Source organism: Leopardus geoffroyi, chromosome D3, assembly GCF_018350155.1.
Source record: "Leopardus geoffroyi isolate Oge1 chromosome D3, O.geoffroyi_Oge1_pat1.0, whole genome shotgun sequence".
NCBI lineage: Eukaryota > Metazoa > Chordata > Mammalia > Carnivora > Felidae > Leopardus > Leopardus geoffroyi.
The window spans coordinates 51,489,113-51,516,465 of NC_059339.1; the positions used below are offsets into that span (position 1 = coordinate 51,489,113).

Consider the following 27,353-nt stretch of genomic DNA (forward strand, 5'->3'; position numbering starts at 1 on the left):
AATAAGCTTAGGAATGCCCCAGGCTTACACCAATGGGTTAACAAGGCATGAAGAAGTACAAAGCCATAGGATGCTAACACCCGAGTTTGGGTAAACAATATTAGGGCAAATAAGCATAGAGAAGGGGGGCTTAGGCCCCTAGAATAAAGGAGGGCTGGGGCCCCCAGTATAAAGCAGGGAGGTGCAAAGGCACCCAGCATAGGGAGGGGCAAATGCCCCAATATATAACACAGGTATATGAAATAAAGATTAGGTATTCAGGGCAAATGTGCCCCCCAATTTAGTACTATAGCTGAAAGCTTATTTCATAGGAAGGAAGGACCAGATTAGGTAAACAGGTAAATTGGGCTATAGACTGCTGCTCTGCCCTGCAGGGTGAAGTTGCCCAGAGTGGAGATGATTAACAAAAGAAAAGGTGCCTTGTTAACCTTGATGTTATTTGCCCTGTCTTATCCCCTAGGCTAGCTAAGGTAAACAGACATGGCGCCTCCTGTCTGCCATTAACAACCATCTGCGCATCTGCTCAGTGCCCAGATTTTGTTTTATATTGACCCAAACCCCAAACACCATATATATTCAACACCCCTTTTTCCATCATGCCCATGAGTTAAAGTTCACCGATTCATTATCTCTGTGCACGCCCATCACGTTTGTAAGCCTTCTGATCTTAATAAATATGGGCAAGGACCCTTATTCTCACCTGTTGTCTTTTCCCAGACATTAGCCATCTCTCGCTTTTCATCCTGCATTCCACGCTTTTGGCTGGCCAAAAGAGAACTGTAGACTTAGAGTCTACGACACTGTTCTTTTCCCCTCTCTCTCTTCCTCTCCACACAGCCACAACTACTAGTGTTGCTCTTATAATAGAATAAAGCAATCAAAATTGTTTATGATAATTCTCTCAGGAAACTTCCTTTGGAAGCTCCACCACACCAAATCCTTCTAACTTAACCTTACCATTTTTAAGAGAAAATATCTATAGTTAAGCCAAATATTTGATGAGAAGAAGTGAAGTCTTAGGCTAACAAAAGAAACGATTCAGTAGGGAGAAAATAGTTGGGAGTATGTAAACAAGGCATTGTTACTGGAACAAAATGAACTTGTCATTATAAACATTAAAAATAAAAACTTTATTTCTTAAATTGTACAATCCAACATCTTTAAGTGAAAAAACCTGGTAATATTGTTAATAATTTCATTTCCACTAACTCCTTTTCTGACAAAGCACTGTAAAGCCCCAAACATGGACTATTCTGTGCTGATAGACTACTAAACACATAAATAGCAGAGGGTTTTATTTCCTTTTTCTTTTTTATTTTTATTGAGGCCATACAGAATTTTTTTTTTTTTTTATGTAATAAGCCATCCAACCTCGAGGTTTAACATTTCTAAGTTAATCATGTGTTCTGAACAAAAAGTTAGATATTTTTAGTATCCAACAAAATTAAATTAAGCTTCATTAAGCCAGATAAATAGAAAATGAGCAGTAGTCAATCCCTAATATGTACTAGGCACTGTGCTTTTTAAATACAACATAATTAATTCTTTTAAGGAATCTCTAAGGTGAGGACCATTATCACTATTTTATAGTTAAGAAAACTAAAGTTCAAACATGTTAAGAATTAGTCCACAGGTTCATGATGCTGGGAACAGTACAATACAAAGGAAGGTGTAATTTTCAAAGAGACAGGCCAAAGATTTTCTATTTGATTAAAAACACCAAATCTTAGATCAAAAAAACCCAGGAAACCCAAAGCTGGGAAATAAAATAAAATAAACTTTAGAGGAGTAATGGTGAAACTGTATGCAAATTAATTAATTGATTGACTAATTAATAAACATAAGGCAAGACAGATCTTGAAAGCAACCTAGAAGAAATCTCAGATTATGGGACATGAAAACAGTAATAGACTGATACCTGACACTCAACCAAAACAATTAGAGTGGGAAAACGATACAATAGTATATTTACTGTGTAGAGAGAAAAGAACATTTATTCTACACCCAAAATTGAATTTATTTTTCAAGTTATAGAATAAAAGAAAGACATGTTTAGATAAACTTTGAAAAGTTCAATCAACAAATCTTACCTAAAGGAAATGATAAAGTTTGCTTAGACAACGGTCCCTACTAGTGATGTGAAATATAAGAAATGGTGAGCAACACTATTGGTAAATATTTCTAGGAAATAGTGCATATATCAAAACAATGAATGGCTGTATACAACAATAATATAAAAATGCCTAAATATAGGAAGAAACAAGACAGACACTAGTTACTCAAAATAGCATATAATGTAGACAGTACGTAATGAGCTTCAAAAGTACATAAAGTTATTGATTAGTAACACATAAATTAGCTTTTCCTAAAATTGTTTCATAAGCAGACAAAAGTAATTATACAGTATAAAACTTGCAGGAAAATCTATTTGAAAACATGGGGGAAAATAAAATACAATAAATCCTTTCAAAAGAAGTTTAAAAAAAAAAAAAAAACAGTGGGAAACAGAAACCCAATTTAAATATAAATAAAAAAGAAGGACACCCTGGTGGCTCAGTCAGTTAAGTGTCCAGCTCCTTTTTTTTTTTTTATTTTTTAATGTTTATTCATTTTTGAGAGAAACAGAGCATGAGTGGAGGAGGGGCAGAGAGAGAGGGAGACAGAACCTGAAGTAGGCTCTAGGCTCTGAGCTGTCAACACAGAGCCCAATGTGGGGATTGAACTCATGAACCTTGAGATCATGACCTGAGTCAAAGTTGGACGCTTAACTGACTGAGCCGCCCAGGCACCCCTTAAGTGTCCAACTCTTGATTTTGGCTCAGGTCATGGTCTCATGGTTTGTGGGTTCAAGCTCTGCATCTGGCTCTGCGCTGACAGTTAGGATTCTCTGCCTCCTCTATCTCTGACCTTTCCCTGCTTGCATGCTCTCTCAAAAAAAGTAAATAAGTGAAACAAAAAAAAAACCCAAAAAACATATATATATATATATATATATATATATATAGAGAGAGAGAGAGAGAGAGAGAGAGAGAGAGAGAAGGAAAAAGAGAGAGAAAGCACATGGTAAAATAGGAAGGCATATGTCAATATAATGAAAAAATATAGATTAAATTAATAAATGTACCTTAGAAAAAAACAAAGTTTAAATATGTTATTTACAAGGAAAATTTCTAAAACATAAGAATGCAGGAAGCCAGAGAGTTAAAGAATGAAGAAAAAAAAAATAACCTAGTGAAAGATATTAAATGGTCAAAAAAAGACTTTAGGATAAAACAAATCAAGAGAATCTCCAGAAAATGATATAATGTTCAACTCAGTAACAAGATATAGTAATTACAAATTTGTTATGCCAAATAACTTAGCTTCATAATAGATAAAATAGGTAGGACTTCATGAATCCAATTTTAGTAGGAATTAACTAATCTAAGAACATGCTAGAATGTTTAAGCACTAGTCTCAGAAATTAATGGGTCAAATAAATAAAAATAACATCACATAGAAGATATGAATTGAAGAGTTTGCATGCTTAATTTATCAGGAATATTTTGGACAGTATTGGAATATAACATTTAAGAAGTGAAGAACACATTTTTCAAGCACAAATTGAACATTTATGAAAAGTCTCTTCACAGTAGACAATATAATTTAATATAATTTCTCTAATTATATTCCCCTTAGGATCACATCTCTGATCATAATGCAATTAAGTTAGAAATCAATAGTAACACCACCAACAAAAACTAGAAAACTGTCTGTGACTGGTAATTAGAAAAAAGATGTCTAAAATCACTGAACAAAGAAGTAATCACTGTAAAAAGTGCAAAGTTTAACTAGACTAGATTATTCTAATGGAAATACTATATGAAAAAACAAATATGTTACTGTTGGAGTAGAAAGTATATAAACTTAAATTCAATATTAGAAAGGCAAACAAATGAAGATTGTTAAACTAGATGATCTTTTTTTTTGTATAATTTGACACAAAATGTTATATTAATTTCAAGTGTATACATTGTCTCAATTTCATTCCTCACTTAAAAAAGAGTTCACAGCTGCTGAGTTTTATCTAACTTTTAAACAATTTTGCTATTTAGTTATTTAATTAAACAAGGATGTAGGGAAAAATATTAAATTCATAAATGTACTTTAGGAAACTAGTTAAGTTTTACTACTGAAGTCTGTTAGTATTAAAAAAATAAAGTTTTGTCTATTATCCTACTTATAAATACAGGTATAAATAGTCACTACTAATCACAAACAAAAAATAACAAAGTTAAAATCTAGTGGGATGCCTGGGTGGCTCAGTTGGTTAAGCAGCCAACTCTTGATTTCAGCTCACGTCATGATTCCAGGGTCATGGGATTGAGCACTGTATAAGGCTCTGCCCTATTAATGGAACCTGCTTGGGTTCTCTCTCGCTCTCTGTCTGCCCCTCCCCAGTTCCTAGCAAAATACCAAAAGGACAATACTCAATAACAAGTAGATTTTATTTGTAAAATTCATAGGGATTTTAATATAATAGAAAAGTAATTCAATTAGCTTAAAAACACATGAAAATAAATTGAAATTCAGTTGTAAGATGTTAATGTAGGTTGTGAAATGAGTCAAGGAAGTTAATTGAAGGGAAATAAGAGGAATGGGGGAGCCAAACAAAAAAAGGAACAGAATATATTTACATAAACACGAAGAAATGCTTATTTATATTCTAACAAGAAATTGTACATATTGATAAAACAATATATGTTTGTATATTTAAAGAATCTGAATAATTAAATAAAATGCAAATAGTTGCAGGAAATAAAATTTTATTATTTGTAAATATCCTTTTTTTTTTTAATGTTTTGACTTTTTAAAAGTTTATTATTTTGAGAGAGAGAGCATGAATGTGTGGGGGATGGGCCGAAAGAAAGGGAGAGAGAAAATCCCAAACATACTCTGTGCTGTCAGCACAGAGTCCAACACAGGGCTCAAACTAATAAACCTTGAGATCATGACCTTAGCCAAAATCAAGAACCAGATGCTTAACCGACTAAGCCACCCTGGCACCAATAAACATTAATTCTGTATTAAACTTATGATCAAATTATAGTCCAAAGTTAACGCTGTATTTCTTGATCCAGAAATTCCCATGAAAATGATTTCACTCTATTAACTACAACTATTCAAATTATGGTCAAGATTATGTATTGAGAAAGCAAAGGCCATTATCATATATATGAAAAATGAGGCTTTTAATGTATATTCTAATTTTCAACATATATTGAACTCCTATTTAATGTCTAGAAAGAACAAATAAACACTAAATAAAGTAAACTATTCATAGAAAGTTTACTAAGTTTAGGATAGGGACTATAGGGTCAAATCTTTCTCTGTTATGCAAAATCTTTTTCACATTAAAATTCTCTTTGCCTTTCAGAATCTTCATATATGTAGATGTACATGCATGAAGAAGGGATATCTGTAAAGTCACATGTTTGTGCTGGGAACAAAACAAGACAATATATATGGAAATATGTGATATAGAGTAAAAAGCTAGAGTTGAAATCAGCAACTGACCCTTAAAAATACCAGAAATTTGAGATAGGAGGCTTCTAAGGTGAACTTTTTCTTTTTATTTTAAAGAGAGAGCACATGCAAGCTGGGGGTGGGTGGAGAGGGTCAGAGGAAGAGAGAGAGAGAATCTTAAGCAGACGCCACACACAGCACAGAGCCCAATGTGGTCATGGGGCTCAATCCCATGACCCTGTGATCATGACCTGAGCCAAAATCAAGAGTCCAATGCTCAATAAACAGAGCCACCCAGGCACCCCTCAAGGTGAACTTTTATCTTTCTCAATTTTATACTGAGTTTTATATAGGAGTCACTGAATCTATAATATATTTACCATACTATCAATTAAAACAATATTTCATGCAATACATAATAAACAACTGACTTTTTATTAAGTAGTAAACCTTATCAGCAAGTAATCAAGCAGAGACATAATTTGCCTACATATATAAAATTAGGAATGATGTCAAGCAACCCAAGGTCTTCAGAAAGATGTATTCCATAATAATGGCAAATCTACATATTGTGGATATAAGATATATACATATATATATATATATATATATATATATATATATATACACACACACACGTACATATATATACATATATAATAAATATATTATACATAATCCATATAATCTATATAATCTATATATAATCTATCTATATATAATCATTATATATACTATCAACCTATAGGAGGTTGACTGAAAGCACAATCACTCTGTTCAATGTAAAATGCATTGTGCCAATAGCAGAGCAATTTTATAAGACCAAAGGAGTCAGGGACAAAAAAGTAAAAATCAGAAGGAAGTGAGCAGGCAATTTTTAGATATTAGAATAGACAACTGATGCCTCTCTTGCCCTGTCATATTGACATGTGTCAGTACTCTTTTCCAACCATCAATCATTGCTACTCAATTTAATTATCCCATAATATCTCCCAATACCATTTTATCTGAGTTAACATTCACCAATGACCTTCTAAATGGTAACATGTTTTTTAACTCTACAATCATATATGTACACTTCAGAGCACATTTATCCCCACTCAAAGTTAGTTTCTTTATTTATAAAATAGAGAAAATAATACACATATCTCCTGTGAGCATTAAATGATACAGTGTTGTAAATAGGCCATTGTTACCCCACAAATGTTAGTAATATATTTTTTTTTAATTTTTTTTTCAACGTTTATTTATTTATTTTTGGGACAGAGAGAGACAGAGCATGAACGGGGGAGGGGCAGAGAGAGAGGGAGACACAGAATCGGAAACAGGCTCCAGGCTCTGAGCCATCAGCCCAGAGCCCGACGCAGGGCTCGAACTCACGGACCGCGAGATCGTGACCTGGCTGAAGTCGGACGCTCAACCGACTGCGCCACCCAGGCGCCCCAGTAATATATTAATTCCATATACTTCTAACTTTATTTTTGGTAGTGGATACATAGGTTTTATTCACACGAGTATATACTTCAAGACATGTGACAATTGCACATATTACTAAAAGTGGGTGAATTAATTTAATGTCTTGGTTAGTGGCAGTCACATTAACCAGTGCTTGATTACAATAATGAAAATTATAAATATTATTTTGGGGACTTGTCTAGTAGAATAACAATTATCTTACTACAGATGTTGTTGCCAAGATTTAATAACTTCTTGACTTTTAGGCAAGGCAACGTGCTCACTTAATTATATTTTCCTCTATTAATATGCATTTGTTTTAATACATAGGATTGTCTTAACCACACTGATGTTAAAAAATAAACATAACAGTTTCCCAATTTATATTTCAAGATATGCACTATACTTTATACATGTGATAATATATCCTCTGCTGTTAGCAAATTTTGGCTCATGGTGAATGGGAAGATTTTACTTTAGACACCTTGGAGAAGGAAGAAAACTTGGAGAAAGAAGAAAACTAGGAAAAGTCTTTACATATTTAGGTGTCATTTAGGAACACTCTATGTCATTCTTATTCAGTAGTCATTCTCCAGATATGTGGCAGTAATATAGGTTAAGATGTAAAGGAATACACATATGTTAGCCTTTCACATGAGGTTTATTTTTGATGCCAATTATCATAGTAGATTTTTCAGTCTAGGGTAAGATACAAACTCATTTCACATGGGCCACAAACAGTCATTGGGGTTAATGATTTTTTGTTGTTACTATGTGGACTCAAATCTGATCTGGTCACCTTGAAGTAAGTAACTGCATGTGTCATAATAAATTATTCAATAGGTTTCTCCAGTTTATATTTTAAGTATTTTACTTACAAGAAAGTATATCATCAAACTCTTGAAATTTTGTGACACCATTTAAAATTTTTTTCTTTAAGATATAATTGTTACCTTTAATTTGTTACTATTACATAGTACTACTAATACATAGTATTTCTCAGAATTTAAATGTGTAAATATATATATATATATATATATATACATATATATACATATACATATATACAGATACATATATATACATACACACACACATATATATATAGCACACACATACACACATATAATTTTCATGAATTTTCCCAAGAGGTTTTTGCAGATTCTCACTCATTTTCATGGCATTATACAATTGTAATCACTATCATCACAGCATACAGATGAAGCTATCACCTTCTTAAATAATACATAGAATGCTGATTGCATGTAGCTGACTTTTCTACTAGTGATTAGCTCTGGTTTGCTGGTTTACTGTATTTTTGACCATTGGGTGAAACCACTTCTTTCATTAGTTAAGTATTGTAGGTGTAAATTGTGTTTATTCCCACAATGCTATTGGTAATTAAGTATAACTAAGGTTTACCCTATTTCTTTCAAGTTAAAAACACAATTTATAAATGTAGATATCTTCTGAAGAGGACAGAAAGGCTGTTTGGAACCTAGATTTAACTTGTTTATGGAAGAAGTGCAATTCGGACAGATATTATTTCAGAATTGGAAATCTCCAGCACCCTCTATTTTGTAATGTTTAGAAGAGAATAGACTAAGTGTGTGCCTTACTAAATTATTACCAACAAATGTGGTAAAAGTCTCCCAGGACATATACCATTCTTTCAAATACTGACCCAGAAGTGGTACTTAGATGCTTTCCCTTCCTCCTCCTCCTCTTTCTTCTCTTGTTCCTTCTCTTCTTCTGCCTTCTTTTCCTCCTATGCACAAATTTGAGTTAAGTACAATCTCTCCCACTGAAATTATTTGGAAAAAAACAACTCAGGAGAGAATATCTAACAATTTCTGGGATTTGGGGTTTGCAAATTGTGTGTGTGTGTGTGTGTGTGTGTGTGTGTGTGTGTCCTCTGTATGTGTATATCAGTGTGTGTTTCTAGGTGTTATGGATAGAGAAGTTGTGATAGAAACTTTTCTTTCCATCCATAGACCAACTTTTCTAAAGTAAATGTGTGCTATATTGCTAAATTTAATATAGTTCACATTTCCTTCAAAATCATTAAGCTTTGGAACCTCTTATAAGGGAATTACAGATAACTATAGTATGAGCAATTTTCTACAAATGAGATTTTTCTTCTATTTAAAAATTTTAGGGCCATTATATCTTTATGGCAATACTAAGAAGAAATAAGGTTAAACAGAAAAATTTTTATCTTTTTGGTATAATCCCAAGTGCAAGTCTAACTTTTACAAAGATTGTTAGAGCTACCTATCCCTCTCTCCCTTTTCCCCCAAAAAAGCCTCAACAATTCTAATAAAAATCAGTAAATACTTTCTAATTTGACTTGACTATCTCATGTAGGATAGAGACAAATTAACAAACCAAGAACCATTGTCACAGAAGTAACAACAAAAAGTAAATACAGATATCATGCCTGCATATGCATATGTCGATGTACAGTGAAACATAAAATTGTGAGTTAGTGGTTCTGTGTGTCTCAGTTTTGTTAATAGTACACTTATTTCTATTTCTGATCTTAGCAATTATGTATCTGAAAGTTAAGGTAGAGGCTCATTACTGAAATTATAGTTAGCTCACTTTTGTGTATTCTGTTTTATTTAAAAAATGACAATTCTTTTTTATGTGTACAATGCCATCATGTATATACTATGTGATATAAATTATTTCAAGTCCTTTAAAGATTCTTGGTATTTAAAATGAACTTTGCCTTCATAGAAAAACAACAACAAAGATATTCTGTCTCACGCATGTGGAAGAAAAAATGGATGAGCTCAGAGAAAAATTATAGCATTATATTGGGCACCTCAGGGCTAAAGTTGACTGAAACAGAAAAGATTATCTCTGGTTTGATGAAACTAATAAATCATTAATTAGGTTGAAGGGAAGCAGTAGCAATCAGCATAGCTGTCTGACAGCTGGGATTCTGTCAGAAGATTGTCAGGTACTCTATTACTTCAGAGTGACATGGAATTGGGAACTGAATGACAGCAGTTGACAGAAATATAATTTTTTCAAGAAACATATATTTAAAGCTCTAATTAAGCATAATGACAAGGAAAAACAAGGATACCCTGCTGAGAAACAGAGGATGTATGTTCTCATTCAACTTTATCTTCTCCGGGATAGTTAAGTAAATTAGTAGTCCTCTTTGAATTAGATGAATTAGATGTTTATTCATGTTTTGGGAAAGCCTTAAATTGACAGAATTCTCAGCTGGAAGTATGAAAACAAACAAAAAAATAAATAAAACTGCCAATAACTGTTTTCCAATTAAATTGTATAGCATGATTGTTAAATTTGTGAAATCTTTAAACTGTAAGAAAGAAAGTAATATTTACTGGAATCAAGCATATGCACTGTAAGAATCTTAGACTGTCCAGGGTATTGTATGCGATATAAAATTGTTGTGAAGATGACAATGATAATGACGACGATGACGACGACTACTACTAGGATTATCATTCTATCCTTATCACAATAAATCGAGACTGGTATCATCATCATTTTGTAGAAATGGAAATTGAAGTTAGTGACAATGCATGCTCACTCATTTTAGTAGTCATATATTTGTTGTGCCTGTTACTTCTCTTTAGAAGTAATGCTCTTACTTGTTAAATGAAATAAGCACTAGTAGGTTCCCAGGGGATATTTAAAATATTTCTTTCTTATTCCTGGAATAAAAAGATTTTCTAAAGTTTCATGTGCATTTCTGGTGTTATTTTTAGTAATAGAAGTGTTCATGGTTGTGAGTTTCTCTTGAACATAATGAGTTAACTCGCATTATCAAGTCAAATAAGAACTTAGAAAAATAACGGTAACAAGAAGAGTAACAGAAGAAAAGAACAATGAGGATAACAGCAAAGTTGATACAGTTTGTCAAATTCACCTAAGCTGATATTTAAAGGAAAGGAAAACAAACAAAAGTTTATGAAAATAAGAGATAACACAAGCACACAAAATAGGAAATATGAAATGTGAAACAACAAAAATGAGAGAAATTTTTACAATTTTGAGGGTCATCTGCCAAATTATAAGAAAGTATATTTGACTACTTAAATATGTGAATAATTTACTAAGGAATCATTCAGTACAATTTGTCAAAAGAAATGGAAGCCTAACATGGAATACTAAAAAGTACATAATGCTAAATAACTCAGAAAATGAGATAAAGTGAAAAAAACAATATATGGGCCAGTTAGAAAAAAGAGCAAGAGGATTACTTAATCAAAACTTATCACTAATCATATTAATGTATGTGTTCAAAACTCCCATATAAAAGGCCAAAAGTATAAGACAGTATAAAACAAAATGTTCAGTTTTAGTTATCAAAAAGAAATATGTTTTAAATGAAAGGACACAGCAGGGTTAGAAGCATATTAAAAATTCTATGTATAAACGTATCAATGTACAGATATACATGTGTGTACATATTTGGTAATTTTTGTAATACAGTTAAAATCAGTAGTATCCTGGATATGTTTAACAGATTGCTCTCTGGGAGAATGTAAAAAGAATGACAACCCCAATTAAGGTAGACATTACAGTTCTTAATAAAATAATAGGAAATTAAACTGAATGATACACAAGAATGTTAATACACCATAACAAAGAGTACTTATTAAAATCACACAGGTTGGCTTAACATTCAAAAACCAACTGATATAATTCACTTTCTATTCAAAACAAAAGAAAATATGTATCATCTAAATACATGGATAAGGCATTTGAAGAAATCTGTCACCCATGCATCATTTAAAAACAGAACAAAAGAAACACAGAACATAAAATTTTTGCAGCAAACTGAAAATAAAAGGGAACTTCCTTGACCTGATAAAGGGCATATGTGAAATATCTATAGACTTAATTATATGCAATGACGAAAGCAAGAACATATGTTATCTCTCAGAGCAGTAACAAGCCAAGAATATCTGTTCTCCCTATCTTCCTTTCCTATTATACTGGAGGACATAGCCAGAAAAATAAAGCAAGAAAATAATTAAGGACTAAAATATTTGCAAGGAGAAAATAAAACTTTCATTATTCACAGATGACATAAAATGTGCATAGAAATCCTCAGATACTAGAAATTGTAAATACATTCACCTAGTTCATATTATGTAAGATAAACACCCAAAATTGTTCAATTATATTTCTTTAAACTAACAACAAATAATTTAAAATAAATATTTAGAGTGCCATATACAATATCTTGACAAATATTAAATACTAGAGTTCAATTTAATAAAACATGTTCAAGACTACAAAAAATGCTGTCACAAACAAACAAACTAAACAAACAAAAAGTAGAAACAGACCCATAAATACAGAGAACAAACTGGTCATTGCTGGAGGAGGGGAGAGGGGTAGGGAGATGAGGGGAAAAAGACAAAATGCCACTAAGAGCTATTAAAGAAAGAAGGAAAGAAGGAAAGAAAGAAAGAAAGAAAGAAGAAAGGGAGAGAGGGAGGGAAAGAAAAAAGAAAGAAAGAGAAAAAGAAGAAAGAAAGGAAGAAAAATAAATGGACAAATATAACAATTTTATGGAATAGAAATTTCTGTATTAAGATGTTATTTGTACCAAAACTGTTCCATGAATTTAACAAGATTCATTCAAATTACCTGGGGGTATTTTTGTAGAAATTAATATGGTGCCTTGTGCAAACCACTTCAACTTCCAAAACAAATTAAAAAAAATAACGTTTATTTTTGAGAGAGAGAGAGAGAGGGAGAGAGAGAGAGCAGGGTAGAGAAAGAGGGAGGCTCTGAGCTGTCAACACAGAGCCCAATGCAGGGCTCAAAGTTATCTACCGTGAGATCATGACCTGAGCCGAAGTCAGATGCTTAACTGACTGGGCCACTTAGGTGCCCCTTCCAAAAAAATTTTTAGGACAAAGAATAATGTTGGAAGATTTCTACTACCTGATATGAAGACATATTGTAAAGTTACATTAATCAAGTGAATGTGGTAGCTGCATTAGGATAGGGATATAGATCAATAGAATAGAACAAAGAACAGAGAAAGAGTCACACAAGTTTTTAATTAATTTTGAAAAAACACTAACATGCAAGGAGGGAAATTGTTTTTTTCAAGAAATAATGCTGGATGAACTGAATATTCATATAAAAGTTAACATTAACTCATCTTACACCATATATAAAAATAACTCTAACTGAATAATAGACTTAAAAACAAATCATAAATAAAGGATAAATCCATAAGTACTTTAAAGGGAAACTTTAATTTTTTAATGGTTATTTATCTTGGAGAGAGAGAGAGAGAGAGAGAGAGAAGGGCAAAGAGACAGGGAGACACAGAATCTGAAACAGGCTCCAGGCTCTGAGTTGTCAGCACGGAGCCCGACGCGGGACTCTGGCTCACAAACTGTGAGATCATGATGAACAAATGAACCATGTATCATGACCTGAGCCGAAGTTGGATGCTTAACTGAGACACCCAGGCACCCCTTAAAGGGAAACTTCTAGAGAGAAAAAGTCCTTGCAATTTTGGGGCAGGTGAAAATTTCTTAGGACAAAAAATAATGTATAAACGAAAAAAAACCCATAAATTGGATTTCATTACAACTAAAAGTGCTCTTCAAATGACACCATTTAGACAATGAAAGGGCAGGCAAGACAATTGAAGAAAAATATATACAAAAGTCCTCATATTATATATATAAAGAAGTCTTATAACTCAATAGAAAGAAGACAATTCTTAAAAGTAAGCCAAATATTTGAAGAGAACTTTATGAAAGAAGATATGCATTTGACCAATGAGCACATAAAAAGATAATATCAACAGCAGAAAAATGCAAGTTGAAACTACAATGAAATAGCACTATACATCAACTAGATTGACTAAAATTTGAAAAGCCTGACAATGACAAGTTTTAGCATGGTTGTAAAGCAACTGGAATCTTCACACATCACTAGTAGGAATGCAAAATGTCACATCCAACTTAGAATACAATTTGGAGTTTCTTATAAAGTCACAAATGCACTTACTCTACAACCCTAAATACCCTTTCCTTAGTATCTATCTAAGAAACATAAAAACATGTAACAACAGGGAGATGTGTACAGGAATGCCCATAGAAACTTCATTCTCAATAGCTAATAGTAAACAACCCAAGTGTCTGTCAATGCATAAATGGGTAATTAAATTGTGAAATAGCCATATAATGCAATTCATTATGTCACTGAAATGACATAAACTATAGATAAATAAAACACAGATACAACTCAAAAACATAACTGAAAGGAATGAAATCATGCATAAACAGAATGCATACTGTATGTTTCCACTTGTTTTTGGAAATTCAAGAGCAAGCAAAAGTAATCCATGGTAACAGAAATCACATCAGGGATTAGTCTAGGACCAGAATTGGGGGAATTTACTAGAGGACTATGGGGAAACATTTTTTGGATGATAGAATGATTCTAGTTCTTCACTGTGGTGATGGTTCCAAAGAATATACCTTGGCCAAAACTTACCAAGCTGTACAATTACAATAAATACATTCTACCACATGCAATTATAACTCAAAAGATTATTTAAAGATGGATCATGTGTGAGAAGCAGTACACAATTTTAAGAGTGATATCTTGGTTAGGTAAAAGGTGTTCAGATCCAAGTGATGGGATTAACACTGAGATCTTAGGTACAGTTTTGGAGTAAGGAGACATTGAGAGATAATCTGTATTTAGTGCATAGTTTAGTAGTTTAGCTATCTTTTCTTTATTTTTGCCAGGTGAATAAACAAAGGAGAGATTGGTCTTTTTGAAGGAAGCACACTTTGCTTCAAGTAATGCAAGAGGTAAGGATTAGTTCTTTGGCAAGAGTTGAAACAGAGAAAAAATGCAAGAATGAAATCCAAAGGTGGTTTGGAAAAAAAAAAAAAAAAAAAAAAAAAAAAAAACAAAGCAAAGCAAAGCAAACCCAACCCAACCCAACCCACACAGGACCAGGGGACAGATTTAGAACAGATTTAGGAGGCACTGAACAGAGGAGAGGCACTGAAAAAGGAGGAGGAGGGGAAAATGAAATTTAAAGGATAGTTCCTTGAAAACCTGCCAGAAATGAAGTCAGCAAAAACATAGTTGGATACTTATTCCAACCTTCAGAAGAGTCTCAGAAGAGGAGATGTTGGCCCTTTTTAAAGTCCAGGGCCAGTCTTTACATTTATGTTCTGTATTTCTTCTAGGTTTTAGGCCCTAAGCCACCTGTGATTCCTTTACTATTCTCTTCCTTTTGAATCTTCCACTTTTCTCTCACCATTAATTCCTTCCCACCAAAGTACCAGTGTGCTGATGTGTTTTTCATCTTAATAACAACAACAAAAACCTTCCCTCCAGCTTGCCACTTCCCCCACCTACCAACCTATCTTTTCCTTCCTTTAAAGACAACCCCCACCCTCCTGCTCCAGAACATTCAACAGTCCCTTCCTATTCACACTGTGGTCTTCAGATCAGCACCATCATTACCTGGAAGCTTATCCAAAGTGTAGAATCCCAAGCATTCTCCTATTTACCCCATTTTTTCTGATCTTTTTCCATGCTTTGGTAATGGAATTGATATCATTCCATAAATTTTCCCAATCTGAGCTATAGTTCAGAGCCATCTACCTGGATTCACTTCACTACAACATTGAATTTATTGCAAAAAAATAAATTTCAAGATACCTAGGATCCAAAATTAAATCCAGAATCCTTATTTAAAAAGAAGCATAGTTTATCTATTATAAAAATGAATTGAGGATATATGCATGGGAGTAATTGTAATTATGAACTATAAACTGTACAATATAACCCAGCTGAGCAAGTAAATAATGCATAAATGAGGTGACTGGATGGTGAAAATTTGTTAGGGTCAATAGGTGGTACACCTTATTGCAATCTAGTTGGTAAATTAGCAAAAGTAGTTAAAAATATAGAAGACGACATACAGTAGAATATTTGAATTTGAAACAGATGAAATGACAGGTCAATTACAACTCTATTTGTGATAAGCACAAGACTGTGGCTCCAACATTAAAGGCTAGATAACAAGTAGTCTATCCCCACTGTCCTTAAGGTTTTTCATCTCAGTTTTCTCCTATTTTCCTCTGATCCTCAGTATCTTCATGTTATGAGTGTAACAACTCTGCCTACATCTTAGCTTTGTTGTGATTATTAAATGAGATTAGAAATGTAGGGCACTTTGCACATTGTCAGGAACTTTGTTAGTCTTTGTAAATGTTAGCCATGGTTTTTTATCCTTTCACTCCTCTGTCCCCTCCCCCATCTAATTCTCCTACTTTTTAGTACCAATACTAGTATTCTTAGATACTACTGTGACCGTCCTTAACATTCTTTTTATCATAATTATGCTACTCTTCCATATTGCTTAAAATTTGGCAGGACTTCTACTAAATTTATAGAATATGCCAATGTCATTATACAGAACACATGTTTGCGAGCAAGTAAATGCATTCCTAATGCTTTAGTATGCTGTGATTGCTCATTTATTAGCATTGCCATATGTGCACTATGTTTATATAAGGGAGACTTGTTCTTACAACTGAAGGGAAAACATCACATTATAATTAAGAATGACAAGTGATATGGACTTGACTATACTATATTAATGATTTGTCACTCTTGTTAATATAGTAGTCACTAAATTATAATAGTATTAAAAACATTATTAAAGAAATATTTGAAGTACATTGCAAATATTTGACATATCACATGTTTTTCTAATGCTAATTCTTCTAATCAAAGGTTACAATGTGATAGACATCTTCTGGGGTGACTTCTGTTCACAAACTAGATGCTCAGTGACAAATGTTGGCAGAGCCAATATATTAGTCAATATATTAGCATAAAACATAATGCATACTAAAAAAAAACTGATGCAGCAGATTTAATGGGGTGGCAAAGATAATTTAACTTAGCAAATATTTGCAAAGGTGTGATCAGGGACAAGGAAACTAACAAGGAGCAGAGAGATGCAATAGTGGGGCCTTTGAATGGCAAGGAAAAGACAATAGTTACAAGAACCCAGATGAAAGGTGGTGCTATGGAAAAGACTTCCAAACAGGAGAGGTAACTCTAGTGGAATGCAGTAACTGCCAGAATTGTATTGGGGTAGGTAAACAAAGGGGATTATAAAATTCGTGACCTCTTTTTACTCTCCTCTGATTTCCTCCCTATCTCTTCCAATGACCAAATCCAAGAAGACAAAGTGTTATATAGTCCAAGAAGGGGAGCCTGTAGCTGTCACCTCCAGCATAATAGAGCAAGGTAGAGAAAACAAGAGGATGGTTCTGAGAGAGGCTAACAAAAAAAAAACATATATTAAGACAATAATAATCTTTCATCAATCAAAACTGACATGCACAGAATTTTCCAAAATAGGCCCATACTGATATTATCTTTTACCTACGGTATCCAGGATGCATGCTATTTTTTATTTGATCAAACTTACACAATGCTATATGTAAATTATATCTCAATAAACAGGAAAGCATTCAAAACCAATTTATAAATGTCTCTGCAGGATAGTCCACTGAGGAAGAGTGGATATGAAGTAGAAGATGCAATATACAATACACCTAACTGTTACTTTTTTTTTTCATCAGTGGCTGGCTAGATGCAAAGGAGAAGATTGTGGATTGGAAGAAGTATATCAGAGGAAGGCATATGATCCACATTTCAGTATAGACCCAACAGATGAAAATATTCAAATCTATAAAAAATGCTCATCTAAAGTATTTTACTGAAAAATATGTTCTTCATAATAAGTTAGGTAGAATGACCACTCTGTAGATGTCAGTTGTCTATCTTCTCTCTACAACACAGTATGACAGTGTGTTGTTTACTGCGCTCATACACAAAGAAGGAATGGGGTAAGACTGAGGGTCATTCATAGTCTGGGAAGCACAGACATTCCCTAATCAAGACCTCCATTTTGAGCCCTCAATTCTCTTAAAACAGCAACCAACCCCATTTCTTGCTTTATGGGGACAAATAACTTTAGTACCATCACATCATGTTTTGGCCAGCAATTCAGTCTTACAAAATAATGACTTAAAGGCCTCAACAAGTACAAAAAGATTGAGATCATATCATGTATATTTTCTGAGCACAATACTATGAAAGTTGAAATCAACCACAAGAAAAAAATTGGAAAGATCACAAATACATAGAAGTTAAAGAAAATCTTACTAAAAAATAAATGGGTCAATCAGGAAGTTAAAGAAGAAATTTAAAAAAATACATGGAAATAAATGAAAATGAAAACAAGAAGGTCTAAAACCTTTGGATGCAGCAAAAGTAGTCCTAAGAGGGAAGTATATAGCAGTACAAGTCTACCTCAAGGAGAAAAAACAATCTCAAACACACCACTTAAACTTACACTAAAAGGAGAAAGAAATAGAACAACAAATGAGGCCTAAAGTCAGCAAAAGAAGGGAAATAATTCAGATAAAAGCAGAAATAAATGATACAGAAACAAACCCCAGCCAACTTATGAAAAAGAAGAGAGTGACACCTAGGTGGCTCTGTTGGTTAAGCATCCAACTCTTGACTTCAGCTCATGATTCACCTTTCATGAGTTTGAGTCCCACATCCACCTCTTCATTGACAGTGCAGAGTCTACTTCGAATTCTCTCTCTCCTCTCTCTCTGCCCCTCCCCCATTCTCTCACATATTCTCTCTCTCTCTTTTCCTCTGTCTCTTTAAATAAATAAATAAATATTTTAAAAATATTCTCTTTTAATAGTTTGTATTTCTGTGGTATTGGTTGTGATCTCTCCTCTCATTCATGATTTTATTTATTTGTATCCTTTATGTCTCTTTTTAAGTTTATTTATTTTTTTTTGAGAGAGAGAGAAAGAGCACATGAGTGGTGGAGGGACAGAGAGAAAGGGGGAGAGAGAGAGAATCCCAATATATAGATAGCACAGAGCCTGACATGGGACTCAATCCCATGAACTGTAATATCAAGACTTGCACTGGAATCAAGAATTGGATGCTTAGCCAACTGAGCCATCCAGGTGCCTTCAATTATAAGAGAGTATTATGAAAAATTATATGCCTACAAATTAGACAACCTGAAAGAAATGGGCAAATTCCTAGAAATATAAACTACCAAAATTGAGACAGGAAGAAATACAAATCTTGAATAGGCCAATAACCAGCAAAAAAACTGAATCAGTAATCAAAAATGTCCCAACAAAAGTCCAGGGCCAGATGGTTCCACAGGGGAATTCTACCAAACATTTAAAAAGTTAAATCATATTCTTATCAAAATGTTCCATAAAAAAATAGAAATGGAAGAAAAACTACCAAACTCATTCTATGAGGCTAGCATTACCTTCATTCCAAAACCAGACATAGACTACACACACACACACACACACACACACACACACACACAGGAATTACAGGCCAATATCCCTGATAAAAATGGATGCAAAAATGGTCAACAAGATAATAACAAATGGGATCCAACAGTACATTAAAAGAATCATTCAACATGATCAAGTGAGATTTATTCCTGGGTTGCAAGGGTGGTTTAGTATTCGCAAATCAATCAATGCGATACACCACATTAATAAAAGAAAGGATAAGAACCATATGATCCTCTCAAAACATGCAGAAAAAGCACTTGACAAAGTACAGCATCATTTCTTGATAAAAACCCTCAACAAAGTAGGGATAGAGGGACCATACCTCAACATCATAAAATCCATATATGAAATACCCACAGCTAATATCATCCTCAATGGGCAAAAACTGAAAGATTTTCTGCTACAGTCAGCAACAAGACAGGGATGTCCAGTGTCATCATTGTTATTTAACATAGTACTGGAAGTCGTAGCTTCAGCAGATAATAAAAAGAAATAAAGGCATCCAAATCAAGGAAGAAGTCAAACATCTACTATTCACAGACAACATGATAGTCTACATGGAAAACCCCAAAGACTCCACCAAAAAATTGTTAGAACTGATACATGAATTCAGTAAAGTTGCAGGATACAAAATCAACATACAGAAATCTGCTGCATTTCTATACAGCAAAAAATGAAGCCGCAGAAAGAAAAATCAAGGTATTGATCTCATTTACAACTGCACCAAAAATCAGAAGATACCTAGAAATAAACCTAACCTAAGACATAAAATATTTGTAGCCTGAACTGTATATAACTGAAATTGAAGATGACACAAAGAAATGGAAAAACATTCCATCATCATAGATTGGAAGGAAAAATATTGTTAAAATGCTTATACTACCCAAACCAATATACATATTTAATGCAATCCCTATCAAAATACCACCAGCATTCTTCACAGAGCTAGAACACACAATCCTATTATTTGTATGGAACCACAAAAGATCCTGTTTAGTCAAAGCAATCTTGAAAAAGAAAACAAAGCTGGAGGCATAACAATTCCAGACTTCAAGCTGTACTACAGAACTATAGTCACCAAGACTACAGAAAAAATAGATACACAAATCAATGGAACAGAATAGAAAATGAATAGATGGACCCACAACTCTATGGTCAACTAACTTATGACAAAGTAGGAAAGAATATCCAATGGAAAAAAAGAAGGTCTCTTCAACAAATGGTCCTGTGAAACCTAGACAGCTACATACAGAAGAATGAAACTGGACTACTTTCTTACACCAGACACAAAGATAAGTTCAAACTGGATGAAAGACCTAAATGTGAGACAGAAAAAACATGGAAGTTTTACAGGAGAAAACAGGCAGCAACCTCTTTGTCCTAGGCTATAGCAACTTCTTACTTGACATGTCTCCAGAGGCAAGGGAAACAAAAGCAAAAATGAACTATTGGGACCTCATCAAGATAAAAAGGTTTTGCATGGTGAAGGAAACAATCAACAAAACTAAAAGGCAACTAACGGAATGGGAGAAGATATTTGCAAATAACATATCAAATAAAGTGTTAGTATCCACAATCTATAAAGAACTTACCAGGGGTGCCTGGGTGGCTCAGTCAGCTGAGTGGCTGACTTCGGCTCAGGACATGATCTCACAGTTCGTGAGTTTGAGTCCCGCATCGGGCTCTGTGCTGACAGCTCAGAGCCTCCAGCCTGATTTAGATTCTGTGTCTCCCTCTCTCTCTGCCCTTCCCCTGTTCACACTCTGACTTTCCCTCTCTCTCAAAAATAAATAAACATAAAAAAATTAAAAAAAAAAAGAAATTACCAAACTCAACACGCAAAAAACAAATAATCCAGTTAAGAAATGGGTAGAAGACATGAATAGACACTTTTCCAAAGAAGACATCCAGATGGCTAACAGACACATGAAAAGATGCTCAACAGTGCTCATCGTCCGTCAGGGAAATACAAATCAAAACTACAATGAGCTATCACCATACACCTGTCAGAATGTCTAAAATTAACAACAACACAGGAAACAATAGGTGTTAGCGAGGATGGGGAAAAAGGAGAACCTCTTATAATGTTGGTGAGAGTGTAAACTGATGCAGCCACTCTGGAAAACAGTATGGAGGTCCCTTTAAAGTTAAAAATAGAACTATGTTAGAATCTAGAAACTGCACTACTAGGTATTTATCCAAAGGATACAAAAATACTGACTTGAGGGGCGCCTGGGTGGCGCAGTCGGTTAAGCGTCCGACTTCAGCCAGGTCACGATCTCGCGGTCCGGGAGTTCGAGCCCCGTGTCAGGCTCTGGGCTGATGGCTCAGAGCCTGGAGCCTGTTTCCGATTCTGTGTCTCCCTCTCTCTCTGCCCCTCCCCCGTTCATGCTCGGTCTCTCTCTGTCCCAAAAATAAATAAACGTTGAAAAAAAAAAATTAAAAAAAAAAATACTGACTTGAAGGTATATGTGAACCTGATGTTTATAGAAATAATAGCCAAATTATTTATCAACAATAGCCAAATTATGGAAAGAGTCCAAATGTCCATTGACTGATAAATGGATAAAGAAGTGATATTTACATACAAGGAATATTACTAAGCCATTAAAAAAATAAAATCTTGCCATTTGCAAGACATGGATGGAGGTAGGATGTATTATGCTAAGTTAAGTCAGGGAAAGATAAACGCCATATGATTTCACTCAAGTGTGGGATTTACAAAACAAAAAGGCTGAATGTAGGAGAGGAAAAAAAGAGAGAGTGGCAAAACATAAAACAGATTCATAACTACAGAGAATAGACTGAGGCTTGCTGGAGGGAAGGTGGGCTAAATGGGTTATGGGCATTAAAAAGGGCACTTCTTTTGATGAGCACTGGATGTTATATGTAAGTGATGAATCACTAAATTCTACTCCTGAAAGTAATATTACACTATACGTTAACTACCAGCAATCTCATAAAAGCTTGAAACGAACTATGAAATAAAATGGAGTATTTTCAAAATAATAATAATAATAATAATAATAATAATAATAATGACTTAATATAAGTTAGAAATTGGTTTCTCTGGCCTTCATGAGTCTGCCCCATCTATTATGTATACCATCCGTGCATCTGACTCTATATTAATTCCAGCCAAATAAGTCATTTACCAAAGAAAGGAATCAGTGGAATTCACTGGTTCAATCTCAACACAGCTTGAATACCCTGATAGAATGAGTTACAGATAACTTATATATGATGCCAGTGAAGAAAGAACACATTAAAAGACTGAGTTATTATTTGAAAAATGAGATATATGTTTCTAGCCCGGTACCAACACGTAGAACTATCTCTCCCGTGAATCACGTAAGTGTTGAGTTAAAGAGCAAAGTGAGTACCTCTTATCACCTAATGAAGCACTAAAATATTGTTTCTTGTCCCTTCCATTCTCAGCTCTTTGGGTCTCAAAGTTCTGGTATCTAAGAAAAACTTTCTTTTCTGGTTTTTTAATAAGAACAATTTATTTTATTTTATTTTATTTTTTAATTTAATTTTATTTCTAACAAATAACATACATTATATTAGTTTCAAGTGTATAATACACTGATTAAACAATTGTATACATTACTCAGTGCTTATCATCATAAGTGTACTTTAATCCCCTTCACCTATTTCACCCATCCCTCAACTCACCTCTCCACTGGTAACCATCACTTTGTTCTCAATAATTAAGAGTCCATTTTTGTTTATTTGTTTATCTCTTTTCTTGTTTGTTTTGTTTCTTAAATTCCACACGAATGAAATCATATGGTATTTTTGTTTCTATGACTGATTTATTTCACAGCATTATACCATCTAGATCTATGTTGCTGCAAATGACAAGATATCATTTTTATGTCTAATATTCTACTGTATAAATGCACCACTTTTCTTCATCCATTCATCTATGGATGGACACTGTGGTTGCTTCCATACTTTGGCTATGGTAAATAATGCTGCAATATTCATAAGAGTGCATATATCTTTTTGAATTGTTTTTTTTTTTTTTTTTTTTTTTGCATTCTTTGGGTAAATACCCTGCAGTGGATTACTGGATCATATGATAATTCTATTTTTAATTTTTTGAGTAACTTCTATACTGTTTTTCACAGTGGCTGCACCAGTTTGCATCCTACCAACAGCACAATAGCGTTCCTTTTTTTCCACACCCATGCCAACACTTGTTGTTTCCTGTGTTTTTGAATGTAGACATTCTGACAGGTGTGAGGTTTTTATTTGCATTTCCCTGATGATTAGTGATGTTGAGCATCTTTTCATGTGTCTGTTGGCCATTTGTATTTCTTTGGAGAAACGTCTTTTCATGTCTTCTGCACATATTTAACTGGATTATTTGTTTTTGGGGGTGCTGAATTGTGTAAGATTTTATATACCTTGGTTACTAACTTTTGCTGGATATGTCATTTGCAAATATCTTCTTCTAGTCACCAGGTTGTCTTTAGTTTTGCTGATTGTTTCCTGTGCTGTGCAAAGCTTTCATTTTTATGTAGTGACAATAGTTGATTTTTGCTTTTGTTTCCCTTGCCTTATGAGACATATCTAGAAAAATGATACTCTGGACGATGTTAGAAAAATTATGGCCTGTACTCTCTTCTAGGAGTTTTATGGCTTCAGGTATCACACACTTAGGTCTTTGAGTTTATTTTGGTGTATGGTATAAGAAAGTCGTCCAATTTCATTTTTCTGTATGTAGCTGTCCAGTTTTCCAAATATCATTTATTGAAGAGATTGTTTTTTACTCATTGCAAATTCTTGCCTCCTTTGTTTAAGATTAATTGGCCATGTAATTGTGGGTTTATTTCTGAGTTCTGTATTCAGTTCCCTTGATCTATTTTTGTGCTAGGTTCTATACAGTTTTGGTAACTACAGCTTTGTATTTTATCTTGAAATTTGGGATTGTTATTTCTCCAGTTTTGTTTTTCTTTTTCAATATTGTTTTGGCTATTTGGGGTTTTTTAAGGTTCTATACAAATTTTAAGATTATTTGTTCTATTCTGTGAAAAATGCTTTCGTGTTTTGATAGGGATTGCATTTGGGTAGTATGGAAATTTTAACAATATTTGTTCTCCCAATCCATGAACATAGAATTTCCTTCTATTTGTTTGTATTATATTTGATTACTTTCATGAATGTTTTATAATTTTCAGAGTACAAGTCTTTCTCCTTCTTGGTTAAGTTTATTCCTAGGTATCTTATTGTTTTTTTTGTAATGGTAAATGAGACTGTTTTCTTCATTTTCCTTTCTGCTACTTCGTTATTAGTGTATACAAATGCAATGGATTTTTGTATATTGATTTTACATCCTGGGCCTTACTGAATTCATTTATTGCTTCAAGTAGTTTTTTGGTGAGGTCTTTAGGGTTTTCTATATATAGTATTATGCCATCTGGAAAGAGTGAATGTTTCACTTCTTTACAATTTGGATGTCTTTTATTTCTTTTTTTCTTTTCTGATTGCTATGGCTAGGATTCCCAGTACTATGCTGAATAAGAGTAGGTGAGACTGAACGTCCTTGTCTTGTTCCTGTCCTTAGGGGAAAAGCTGTCAGTTTTTCACCACTGAGTATTATGTTAATTGTGAGTTTTCATTTATGGCCTTTATTATGTTGAGGCAAGTTCCCTCTAAACTTACTTTGTTGAGGGTTTTTATCATGAATGGATGCTGTACTTTGTTAAATGCCTTTTCTATGTCTCTTGAAATAATCATATTTTTCTTTTCTCGTTTACGTGACTTATCACATCGATTGATTTGCAAATATTGAACAACCCTTGTATAACAGGGGCAAATCCTACTCATTCATGGTAAATGGATTTTTTAATGTATTGTTGGATTCTGCATCTAATATATTGTTGAGGATTTTTGCATCTGTGTTCATCAGATACTGGCCTATAGTTCTCTTTTTTACAGTGTCTTTATCTGGTTTTGGTATAAGGGTAATGCTGGTCTTATAGAATGAATTTGGAAGTTTTCTTTCCTCTTCTATTTTTTGGAAATAGTTTTAGGAAAATAGGTGCTAACTCTTCCTTAAATGTTTGGTAGAATTCACCTATGAAACCGTCTGGTCCAGAATTCTGTTTGTTTGTTGGGAGATTTTTGATTATAGATTCAACTTCAATGCTGGCAGTCAGTGTGTTCAAATATTCTATTTATTCTTGATTCAGTTTTTGGAGGGTATATATTCTTATGAATTTATCCATTTCTTCTTGGTTGTCCAGTTTGTTGGCATATGATTTTCCACAGTATTCTTTTATGATCCTTTGTATTTCTGTGGTATTGGTTGTTACTTCTTTTTCATTTCTGATTTTGAGTTTTCTCTTTTTCTTTCTTTCTTCCTCCCTCCCTTTCTTTCTTCCTTTCTTTCTCCCTTTCTTTCTTTCTTTCTTTCTTTCTTTCTTTCTTTCTTTTTTCTTTTTATTTATTTATTTTTGTGATCAATCTGACTAAAGCTTTACCAATTCTGTATGCCTTTTCAAAGAACCAGCTCTTGGTTTCATCTATCTGTTCTATTGTGTTTTTAGTTTATTTTTCATGTATTTCTATTATAATCTTTATTATTCCCTACCTTCTACTTGATTTGGGTTTGTTTGTTCTTTATCTAGTTCCTTTAGGTGTAAGTATAGGTTGTTTACTTGAGATTTTTCTTCTTTCTTGATTGCTATCAACTTCCCTCTTAGAAGAGCATTTGCTGCATACAAATGATTTGGCACTATTGTGTTTTCATTTTCATTTCTCTCTCTCCCTCTCTCTCTCTCTCACATATATATATATATATATATATATATATATGTATATGTATATATATACGTATATATATATGTATATATGTATATATACGTATATATATATACACACACACACATATATAGTTGAATAATATATGAATATTGAACATATTCATATATATATGAATGACCATGTTATGGTCTAACATATGATCTGTTCTGAAGAATGTTCCATATGCACTTGAAAAGAATGTGTAGTCAACTGTTTTTGGATAGAATGTTCTGTATAAATCTGTTACATTCATCTGGTCCAATGTGTCATTAACAGCCACTGTTTCCCTGTTGATTTTCTGTTTGTACGATCTATCCCTTGATGTAAGTGGGGTGTTACAGTCCTCTACTATCATGTATTACTATCAATTACTTCTTTTATGTTTGGTATTAGCTACTTTATGTATCTGGGTGCTTTCATGTTGAGTGCATAAATATTTACAATTGTTTTATCTTCTTGTTGGATTGTTCCCTTTATGATTATGTAGTGTCCTTCTTTGGCTCTTGTTACAGTGCTTGGCTCTTGTTTTAAAGCATATTTTGTGCGGTGCCCGGGTGGCTCAGTTGGTTGAGCACCCAACTTCGGCTCAGGTCATGATCTCATGGTTTGTGGGTTTGAGCCCTGTGTAGGGCTCTGTGCTGCAGGCTCAGAGCCTGGAGCCTGCTTCAGATTCTGTGTCTCATTCTCTTTCTGCTTGTCCCCAACTTGTGCTCTGTCTCTGTCTCTCAAAAATAAATAAAAATGTAAAAAAAAACTAGAGTTTATTTGTGTGATATAAGTATTGCTACTCTGGCTTTTCACTTCCATTTGCATGATAAATGTTTCTCCACCCCCTGACTTTCAATCTGAAATGCATTTCTTGTATGCAGCATATAGATGGGCCATGCATTTTGTCACTCTATGTCCTTTGATTGGAGCATTTACTCCACTTACATTCAAATAAATTACTGATAGGCATGTACTTATTGCCATTTTGTTACCTTTTTTATGTTTGTTTTTGTAGTTCTTTTCTGTTCCTTTCTTCTCTTACTCTCTTCTCTCATGGTTTGTTGGCTTTCTTTAATGATATACTTAGATACTTTTGCCTTTATTTTTTGCATATTTATTACCGGTTTTTAATTTGTGGTTACCATTAGGCTTATATATAACATTTTA

The 27,353-nt window shown here is 33.5% G+C and overlaps 1 long non-coding RNA gene across 2 annotated transcripts in view; it reads left to right on the top strand.

Annotated features, from left to right (window-relative positions):
* Positions 1–17,741, top strand: part of LOC123587523 — a 108,857-nt gene extending 91,116 nt beyond the window's left edge. For both annotated transcript variants that reach the window (XR_006707346.1, XR_006707345.1), the window contains exons 3-5: positions 14,739–14,804; positions 17,548–17,557; positions 17,610–17,741. This is a non-coding gene — a long non-coding RNA (uncharacterized LOC123587523). The remainder of the gene's footprint in view (positions 1–14,738; positions 14,805–17,547; positions 17,558–17,609) is intronic.
* Positions 17,742–27,353: the final 9,612 nt, after the last annotated feature.